This window comes from Arachis ipaensis, chromosome B07, assembly GCF_000816755.2.
Source record: "Arachis ipaensis cultivar K30076 chromosome B07, Araip1.1, whole genome shotgun sequence".
Classification (NCBI taxonomy): domain Eukaryota; kingdom Viridiplantae; phylum Streptophyta; class Magnoliopsida; order Fabales; family Fabaceae; genus Arachis; species Arachis ipaensis.
Genome location: NC_029791.2, coordinates 15,939,410 through 15,950,968, shown reverse-complemented (window position 1 = coordinate 15,950,968; position 11,559 = coordinate 15,939,410). Strand labels below are relative to the sequence as shown.

General features: G+C 36.2%; 1 long non-coding RNA gene across 1 annotated transcript; it reads right to left on the bottom strand.

Moving 5' to 3' along the window:
- On the bottom strand, positions 6,526 to 7,824 carry LOC107608307. Its single transcript, XR_001612803.2, has 2 exons — positions 7,340 to 7,824; positions 6,526 to 6,707 (listed from the first exon to the last, which is right to left on the bottom strand). It is a non-coding gene; the product is annotated as an uncharacterized LOC107608307 (long non-coding RNA).

Below are 11,559 nucleotides of genomic sequence, written 5' to 3'. Positions count from 1 at the left end.
AACCATGTATGTTATAGATAATATAATAACTGGTTATTATTATTGTTATTATTATTATATTTGAGTAATTATTATTATAATTAGAGTGTTATTATGATTATTTTATAATACTGGTTATAATAGTGAGAATAAGTTTGCTTCAAATTTTTAATAATTAATAATACTGTTTAATAAATAATAGATTAATATTTATAATTTTTTAATAATTTATTATTATGTTTTAAGATAATAATAATAATACTGTTTAGTTGTTGTTGCTAATTATTTTTTTTGAACAAATTATTAACTGATATTATTTAGAATTTAATAATTATCATTTTTCTTTTTGCAGGCTATCAGAAATTTGTTGTCTAGAAAACTGGATCCGCCAGATACCTTTAACGAGGTAGTTGCAGCGACATTGGCATTGACTGGGTTTCAACACATTTCGCGAGTAGGCGAAATGAGAGGTCATTCTGCACTACTGAGTGCTTTGGTGGAACGCTAGAGGCCGGAGACTCACACATTTCATCTTCCGGTCGGTGAAGTGACGGTGACGCTGGAAGATGTGAGCTATATTCTTGGTCTCCCGATTAATGGGGAGGCCGTTACGGGTAGATCAGATAGCAGCCACGAATTTTTGGTGGAGAACTGCATTGCGTGTTTTGGTCGGGAGCCAGGTCCAGACGATCACGTATTCGGGAAGGTACATATTGCTTGCGTCCGACAGTGCAGAGACAGCGAGCCTTGTGATACTCAGGAGTCCCTCGAGCGGTACGTCCGGGTGCACATTTTCTGCGTGTTCAGAACAATTATGTTTCCGAATAAGTCGACCGTTTCATTGAACTCAAAGTTTCTACCGCTACTTTGGGATTTCCACCGGATTTCAGGGTATAGTTGGAGGGCAACAAGTCTGGCACACCTATACAGATCATTGTGTCGTGCATCACGATACAACTGCAAGGAAATGGATGGCCCACTGATACTACTTTTTGTTTGGGCGTGCGAGCGTATGCCGTTCCTGGCACCTATACCCGGCGATCAACTCGGCGATGTTGGTATTCCACTAGCGCGACAGTATTGGCTTTTATCGTTATTGTTATTGTTATTGTTATTGTTATTGTTATTATTATTTTGTTCTTCTTATTAATATTGTTATTCTGTTTTCGTTAGGTGGAATCATTGGCGCCGACATACGAGATATATACGGCGGTCTACTACGCATTTTAGGCGAGGACTCGATGACATGGGAGTTGACGACGTAAGTTGTACCATTAATGTCCAAAGTTTTTATTCAGAAGAATAGTTTTTCTAATCGGCCTCTTGGTAACTATTGTGCAGTTTATATGGCGACCATATATGGGAGTGGGGATTCCGGATGTCCTCGCTCCCCATTTGGTTCTGTGCTCTACCCGACAGACCGGGTTAGACGATAGTTTAGGATGCAGCAGCTACCACCAGGCCCCGCGTTCGACCTTGGTCGTGATCACTGCAAGCGGTTGACAGGAGTATAAAACCATGACTGGGGACAGATTTACATTCAATGGGTTAACAGATGGACAGTTGACCACTATAACACATTGCAGCTAGGTGAGGAGATTATTGACTTCCATCCTCTCCCAGTGTACTACGACTGGTACACGCAGCAGTATGGGATTCACCTCTGACTGTCAGATAGAGTTCCAGGCGAACAGGTTGGCGCCGATGAACCACAGCAGCAACAGGAATAACCAGCTGGCCCTCACCAGGAAGTCCCGCCTCATGAGCAACAGGAACAGGTATCGCTATTAATTCCCAGTATTATGATTATTATTATTATGACCACAATGTTTCCTGCACGTCGGAAGCTTTCTTCAACTCTCTTCGTTGTGAACTCTGAATACGTGAATCCGTTGTAGAGACGCTCATGAGCCTCGATACTCTTCCGAGTGAACAACTCATTCAGCCGATAGAAAGTTGACCGGACCAGGGCAGTCACAGGAAGGTTGCGTGCACCCTTCAGGACAGAATTTATGCACTCTACCAAGTTTGTCATCATATGTCCCCAACGATGACCACCATCGAATGCCAACACCCATCTCTCAACACCGATGTCATCGCACCATTGAGTATATGCCTCACCCCGCTCTTTAAGCATTTGGTAGTTTTTGTTGTACTCCTGCTCCATCCTAGAATAGCCTGTTGAACAAACCATTTAGTCATAAGCAGATGCCACAGATTTACTATGAATAGAACCATAATAGCGAGTTGAAATACCTATGTTCACCACGAGTTTATGCAAATATGGAGCCCTGAAGCTCCTTAAGAAGTTGGAGCCGATGTGCCTGATGCAGTACATGTGCCACGCCCTTCGTGGTGACCATGCACCGTTACTGCAAGCTATTGCAACGTCGATGGAGGTATGGCGGTCAGAAATAATACCCACACCATCAATGGTAACAACATATCTCCGCCAAATTTGTTAGGAAAAACTCCCACACGTCTGCCGTCTCGCCCTCGACTATGGCAAATGCAATAGGCACAATGTTTTGATTCCCATCTTGTGCAACCGCTACCAGAAGTGCATCTTTATATTTTCCATACAGGTACATCCCATCAACTTGCACCAGTGGCTTGCAGTGTCTAAATGCTACAATACACGGATAGAAGCTCCAAAAAATGCGATGCAGAACTCTTACACCTTAAACCTCCTCAGTCTCACGGTAAACGGGGAGCATTTTGATTTGAATACAAGACCTTGGCATTTTAACCATCATTGCTTTCAACCATACTGGCAGAGTCTGGTAAGAAACTTTCCAATCACCGAAAACCTTGGCAACTACATGGCAACAAGGGAGGTACGTGCAACTCAAAATCCTAATTCTCTAGGAGAAGAAGTGGAAGAGATCGTGAACCTTGAAGTGGAAGATGTGAGAGAAGGGATTGAAACTTGTGCAAAAAGTTTGATAGGGAGATTAATGGCGGATAAGGGATTTAGTAGTGGTACAATGGAGGGTGTTTTTATTGCAATTTGAAATTATCCAGAGGGATTGCGAGTTAAATCACACGGAGAGAATATTTTTCAATTTTTCTTTAATAAAGAAGCTGATGTTATCCGGGTGGAAAGGGGGTCTCCATGGTTGTTCAAACAATTTATGATACATTTAAAATGGTGGAGTCCTAATATGAAGGTGGAAGAAGAGGACTATACAAGAATTTCAGTATAGATTCAAATGTGGGGAATGCCAGAATTTTGCAAAACCAAAATAGCAGCGATGAGGATAGGGCAGAGATTAGGGGAGGTAGTGGAGGTGGATTCCTTCTTGATGAGAGGGAAGGAGGATAGGATTATGAAAGTGAGAGTCAACTTAGATGTAACCAGAACTCTTCGACAGTCAATTAAGGTATCAAGCCCTGACAAAATTGTGTTTGAAATCATGCTGAAGTACGAGAAAATCGGGATTTAATGTGGCTTCTGTGGACACATTGGACATGAAACTAGAAACTGTGCTAATTATTTGGAGATTTCAGAAATAAACCAAAAGTGGAAGAAATATGGAATAAGAAGTTAAGGGCAGATCAACTTGGTTGGAGAATTGATGAAACTAAGGAGAATGCCTACCCTAATCATAGAAGAAAGGAGGTCAGGTCAATTCACCCAAATAGTAAGCCTACACCAGTGAGCCTATTGAAGAGTTTTTTTCAACTATCACTATCCAACCCAAAATATACTCCTTTCTCTCACAACAACATAGCCCCAAAAGAACACACAAATCCACCACCCATACACAATTCCTATAACACCACAAAGCAGAATCATAACATAGAAAACCTACCACTGCTATCTGGTACTGAAGCTAACCAGATCCTAGGAGGAATTGAGGGAGAGCTGAAAATAGGAGGAATAGGAGGCTTTCAAATGGGAACCAATGATGAAAATTCAAAAAGGTGCAAGAAGAAACAGAAAATCAAATAGCCAGTAAGAAGGACGGAGGTGAGGGAATCTATTGAACCAATCATTGGAGCAAAACGGAGCTCTGAGCAAAGAGAAAAGGAGACAGACCATGAAGAAACTGGTTATGCAATTGAGTTTTCTGAAAGGCTACAGGGTGTCATCCCAAAAGCGGCACTCCAAGGGCTATGAAGATGCTCATGTGGAATTGTCGGGGTTTGGAGAAACCCCTGAAAGTTCATAACATCAAAGGGATTAAGAATTCCCATTCCCTAGAGGTGTTATTTTTGTGTGAAACTAAACAACAACCATCTTATGTTGAAAGGCAGTTGAGAAATTGTGGTTATCAGGAAATCTTCACTGTGAATCCTAATGGAACGACTGGTGGACTAGCGCTTGCATGGAAAGAGAGTGTAAAGGCGGAAGTGGTAAAAGCTGAGGAGTTTTTCATCCTTTTTTCCATTGAGGATCAAGAAAGACAGCTGATTTCGGAAGTCTTTGCAGTATATTGCTCTGATCACATTCGCAATAACCAATATGAGGTGTTGCTAAATCTTATGGAGAATAGGGGAGAACGGCACTTAATAATTGGTGATTTCAATGCAATTTTGTCTAATCAAGAAAAATAGGGAGGAAGGGAGAAATCAGCACAATCAATCGAATCTTTCCAAGACTTTATCAACAGAGGACAATTGATAGATATGGGTTTTAATGGTGATAAGTCTAGCTGGTGGAACCGAAGTTGCTAAGATAGTGCTATTCGAGAAAGACTAGACCGAGGACTCCTATCTCCTAAACTAAGAGAGGAGTATCCTTGGGCCAATGTGACTAACTTAGAAGACACAGGATCAGACCACAGATCGCTCCTAATGTGCACTAACCAGATAACACATAAGGGCAAGAGGCGCTTCAGATTTCAAGAGAGATGGTGTGGAATGGGAGAGGTTGATAAAATTGTATTTGAGGCATGGCTGACTTCTTTTCCAAGTTCATCAATGTACCAACTGTTTCAGGAATTAAAGAAGTGCAGACATGAACTGGTTAAATGGCAATCAACTGGAATAAGTAACTCTAAAAAGAAGATAGATGAGCTGAAAGCACTATTATCAGTGGCCAAGGCAGACCCAACAACAATAGACAAAGAACAGATTCTATTATTAGAAGATGAACTAGCTGCCGCCCACATTAGTAAGGAACGCTACTGGAAAGAAAAATCAAGAGTGAGCTGGCTAAAATGGGGAGATCAAAATACCAAGTTTTTTCATGCAAAAAACCAGTCCAGAAACAGAAGAAACAAGATATGGAAATTAGAGGATGAAGAGGGGAATTGGTGCACCGCACCCGAGGCAATTGGCGACAGGGCACATAGGTTTTTTGTTGATCTATTTGAAAGCAATAATCCAGAAGACCCCTCTCAATTTTTCATCGAACTTAGAGTCAAAGTTTCTTCTGAAATGAATAGGAGTCTAACTAAACCAGTCTTAGATGATGAAATTAAAAGGGATACATTTTCCATTAATGTAGAAGCTGCCCCAGGAGACGACGGGTTCACCGCAAAATTTTATCAGTTTTATTGGGGCAGGATTAGAGGGGATGTATGCAAGGTTGTGAGAAGTTTTTTTAGTGGCAGCAGCATTCTAAAGGGGTTTAACCACACTTAAATTTGTTTGATACCTAAAGTGCCTTAAGCTACTTCTATGAATCAAATTCGACTAATCAGTCTCAGCACAGTCTTCTACAAAATTATCTCAAAGGTTCTAGTTCATCGACTTCAACCTTTTGTGAGTATGTTAATAAGCGACAATCAGAGTGCTTTTATTCAGGGAAGACTCATTAGTGACAACATTCTTGTGGCTCATGAATGCATACATTTTCTAAAGAATAAAACCCATGGGGAAAACAACATGACGATAAAGGTTGATATGAGTAAGGCATATGATAGGGTGGAATGGAGTTTTGTGTGGTTTATTATGAAGAAGTTGGGTTTTTGCTCAAAGTGGGTTGAATGGATGAAGGCCTGTGTCTCTACTATATCCTATTCTGTTATTGTGGATGGTACACCAACTAGTTTTTTCAAACCAAGTAGGGGTCTCAGGCAAGGAGACCCCTTCTCACCATATCTATTTCTTTTCTGTGCAGAAGGTCTATCCTATCTAAGGTTCAGAAAACCGGACCGGTCATTAAACCGCTCTAGTTACTGGTTCACTGGTTCACTGGTCTAACCGGTTCAACTGGTGGTTCAACCGAAAAAACTGTTTTAGAATAGAATAATAAATAAATTATAAATACACATCCTAAAATATAATTATAGTCTGATATAAATCTTAAAATATCTTTGAAATTTAAAACACTATACAAAATATCATCCACCAAATACACATGATCTTCTGTTTTTCCCCTAAGGTTAGAAGAACCTTGTGACTGACTATCGTTAGCACTACGGGAATTAGGATTAGCAGCATCATTCGGAATAGGAGTATCGGCAGGCATGTTATTATTTACAGAAGCATTGTTATCAGCAGATACTTCTTGATTAATATTATCTTCCATAACTGAAATTAATAAAACATATATGAACTTAAAAAGTAAAAACAGCCAAGTCAGAAATTGAACAGTTCACAGAAAGTCAGAAATTGATATTTACAAAAGGAAGCAATACAAGATAGCATATTAGAGTATAATATTGATATTTACATCAACAAAGTAGTTGATACTGCAAATGATGTTACAATCTTTTAAATGAAACTCCATTTTTTTCCACAACTCCAGGTATGAAACAAATCCTTCAGACATCAATCTGTATTTAAGACGATATGCATTGTATAAACATTAAACAATACTTGCCGAATGCAACCAAAGTTCATAATGGAAGAATCATTTAATCTTAACTGGGAAAAGAGAAGGGGGGAACAAAAGATATGGAGCAACAAAGAAAAAAGAGCAACAGAAAACAGAATGTCTTTAGTTACATACCAAACCGTGTTTGTATAAAATTGACAAATAGAGAGCAACAGAAAATAGAATGTCTTCAGTTACAGAGCAAGTTCACAGTTCAAATTGACCAACAAAATATAAATTGTGCAACAAACAGAGCAAGTTCACAGTTCACAGATGAAGTTCCAGAAATTGAACGGTTCCCAGAGCCAAGTTCACAGAGCAAGTTCACACTTCACACAGTTCACAGTTCAGATTTTTTATTTCTTATGCTCAGCAGCAAACAGAAATTGAGCCGAGGAAACAAATTGACCAAACACAAATTGACCAACAAAGTAAAACATAATTCTAAGTTCAGTTCACAGAAAATTAAACATAATTCTAAGTTCAGTTCACAGAGGAAGTTCGATTTCATGCATGTTTCTACCGGGGTCGATGGAAGAACATGAGCAGAGGCGAAGAACAAAGAAGATGAGCAGAGGACGAGTCACTCACCTGGGGTCGATGGAGGGCTACCGGTGTTGACTGTTGAGGACCGCCGACCGCGCGATGAGACGGCTACTGCGTGCTGCTGTTGAGAAGATGAAGTCGATGGAGATGGAGGGCTACTGGGCAGGAACCAGGCGAAGATGGAGATTGGAGGGTTACTGGGGCTGAGGATGGCGACACCAGGGGACGAAACGGCGACAGGGGGCTATTATTCTTCCTTCTTCGCGGCTAGGGTTCTCCATGAATGAATGGGGTCGGGGGAAGAAAGGGAGGTAGGGTGCTCCTCGAGCGGGTCGGGTCGGGCTCTTTTTTTATTTTTATTTTAATCATAAAACGGCGTCGTTTAGCATAACCGGCCGGTCACCGGTTCGGTCCAACCGGCCGGTTTTTGACCGGTTCGCCGGTTCTTCAGCGGTTTTTTGCTGCACGGTTTTCAGGAGAGGACCGAACTGTTTGTAGCGTCGGTTCGCGGTTAAACCGGTCGAACCGGCCGGTCCGGTCCGATTTTCAGAACCTTGAATTCCTATCTGCTCCACAAAGGAGAACAGAATAACCTCTTTCAAGAACTGTGATTGAACAGTAGATGTCTGCCTATTCATCATCTCTTCTTTGCCGATGATTCACTCTTATTTTGTAAAGCTACCCAATACAACTGTTCTAATCTATCCCAAATTCTCCAACTATTGTTGGTAATAAGTAGTATGACCACAATCCAATCAATCACGTGTCGAATAATTTGTTATTGTTATTATATTAAAATGTTAATATAATAACGTCCTTGATTAAATTTAGAGATTTATCATTGTGATAGTGATCACAATATTGAGAGATGAATTTTTTATAATTTAATCTAAATTGTTCTTGGTCATAGGATTATTAAAAAGGACATTAATAATCCAGAAAGATCAATATATATATATATATATATAATGGTCTTCATTGGATGAAGATTAATAGATCTCATTTATTAAATTATATATAGATGGTGCATATAGAGATATGACCATTAAACTGACTCACTTTGAGAATTCCTAATGGTTATAATTACCGTATATTTGTCAATAGGATATTCTCAAGAAGAACATAGTAATAGAGTTTCCTTTGACCTGCGACTGTCATAGTAACTAACAATGTATTTATTATACTTTGATTCCAGACACCTAATACCCTAGAATGCTAGTTGAATAGATATTGGGTATGATTTAAAAACTTGTAGAATTAATGATTAGTCAATAAGGAATCCGTCAACTCTCGGTAAAGACTTTGAGCTCTATGATTATAATGACTGAGATGAATAAAACCTTGGCCAAGGGGATCGAATGAATGAAGAAATGAGTTTCTTAAGTCATTCACAATTCATTATAATAATGGTAACAGGTTAGAGTTTGACAATTAAACCATACTCTAAGGGTTAACCAAGAGCTGGAAAGATGGAAGGAACTATACTTTGTTCGTCTGAGGTTCTTAGTAAAAATATATTACTTCATACTATCGGGTCGTTAAGGAGTGTTACTAGATGCCAACCTTGATTAGTAAATTTAGTATGAATAATTTACTTCCCGCTTAGTATTGAACCTATGGGGTCACACACTAACGAGTGTTCTAATCTTTGCTGTAGAATTATTTAATTATTACTTTGATTTTATCAAATAAATAATTATATTAATTCAGATGGAATATTATTATATTTTTTGCTAGCACCAAAAATATAATAATAGTATGATAATTGAGAATATTAAATGAGATTTGAGAATAATTAGTTATTCTATTTCTAAATTTGAATTCTAAATTTGGATGAGATCCTAGTTGATTCTATTTCAAATTGAGTTATGATATGATTCATAAATTTGAAGGATTCAGATTTTGAATTTTAATATATGATTTAAATTTAAATTGAGATTCAAATTTAAAATCAATAACAAATTACATACTATATATATATATATGTATGCCAAGAGTAGAGGAGGGTGACTGAGATGAGAATAAAACATAAGAGTTTTATTCCTTTACCTCTACATACATAAACGTATGTGAACCTGATTCTTGAAGAATTTTATGGCGTGCAAAGAGTTGCAAGAGGTTTCTCAATTTAGATCAGATGTCCATTGGTCAAGGAGTTGACACCAAAGATTGGTCTCGGTGTGGATACGCATAGAGTCTTCGTACGATCGAAGAATAAAGTTTTTACTAAAGCGTCTAAAGGTATTTAGATCTGATCTATATATTATTGGAATAAAGTTTAAGCGCAAAATAGATCTTTAGGATTACCTTCTTTTCTTCCGCTGCGTGTTTTGAACACATGGTAATCCTTCAGTGGTATCAGAGCTTTGGTTTTTTTGTGTTTAAATTTTTATTCCTATTTTCTTAAAGTTTGTGAATTAATAGGATTAATTCAATTGTTTTTAAGCATGATGTATTTATTTCCATTAAGATGATTTTCTAATAAATTAATAGTTAATTTATTTTAATAATTTAATTGTGATTAAATTATTATTCTTTTAATATAAAAGTTATATTTATAATCAAATATTTTGTTTGATTTTATTTATATATTAAATTTTATTATCATTTTGATCACAATAAAAGGAATAAGATGCAAAATATCTTTTGTTTGTTTCTTATATATATATAAGTGTATATATAAATGTCAAATTTGATTTGATAATTTTTTAAGGATAAATATTAGTACATGAAAAATCAAATTTTGATTTGATTGATATGTTTTGAACACTATAATTTTAGAAAATAGTTTTTCTAATGTTCTTGATTATAAAGAGCGGCCTGACAACCAAGAGTTTTATTTTCAAGATAATAATCAGTATATACATTTGATGTATTAAGGATTTTATTTTATATTTTTACCTAAACAACCTGGGAGTATAAAATTTAATCTATGAATACTGGTAAAAATTCTCTAACAATTGAGATAAATCCTAAAAGTTATGAGTTTGCCAAAATAAATTTATCTCTTGTTTACAAGGAGCAACCTGACAACTAGGAGACTTTTACTCAAAGACAGAATTTATTTATTCATATGATGATGTATAAGGAGAATTAATTTTATACTTGAATCTAGACAACCTAGGGGTATAAAATATAATTCAGTTAAATAATTGTCTGACAATCAGATAATTATTTGGAATTATAATTATATGTGATACAATTTAATCATATTTATTTAGAATAGATATGAGTAACAACTTGACAACCAAGGTACTTATTCATGATTCTAAATAATTTTGACAAAAATATATATGTTTTTTAATTTACTTTCATATTTTAAGTTTTTAAATATGTCCACCTTTTGTGTGGCATACTTGAAAGTAATATATTGAATACAATTTGAGAATTTTATTTCTAAAGGGTGATGATAATCCTATGAAATAATATCCTCCAATAAAATTGGTAATGGAATAGTCAATACTTGTGAAGTATTTGAAATATTGTTTTACTGTAATATGTAATATGGGTTGTTTTGACAACCATGAGTTCCAATTTTAAAGACAACTTACTATTTATTATTAAACATCTTGAGAAGATGTATGATGCCCAAAGCAAGATAGTACGACTATCAAAGATTTTATTTAAACTAGTGAGAGTATTGAGCAATATATTTTAAATTAAACAACTTTAGAAGTTGGAATGCCATTAGGCAAATGGCTTTTGCGAGAATTGTTCTTGCAAGCATTTTTGGAGATTTATTTTGTTACAAACAATTTATAATTGGTCTTAATATGATTAAGGTTTGTGATCTTTTTGGAAAAACTCAATATAAGTATTGAGGATGCGAATCAAAATTGCTCTTAAGGGTTGGTTTGACCAATAATAAAGATATGGAGTATTTTTATTATAAGAGTTTAAAGTAAAATCTCTAATTATCTAATTGATATTCTATTGAATAGAGAATGAGATTCTCTCAATGTACAAATATTAATACTCTATGTACCCTATCATGTTTAAAAAACATGAAATTTGATTTAGTTGAGTATCATTGTTTGTTAAATATTTGGACTACATTTTAGAAATATTGCTAAATTAACAAATTTCTCACTAAATCAATTTTTTTATCCATATGAGATATGGAAAAGGCATAAGCTGAAACTCAAGAATATTAGAGTTTGGAGATGTCTTATATGTATTAAGAGATTGCACAATAATAGAATTGATATTAGGTCCAATAAATGAGATTTATTGGTTACCCTAAAGAAATAATGAGATTATTTTTA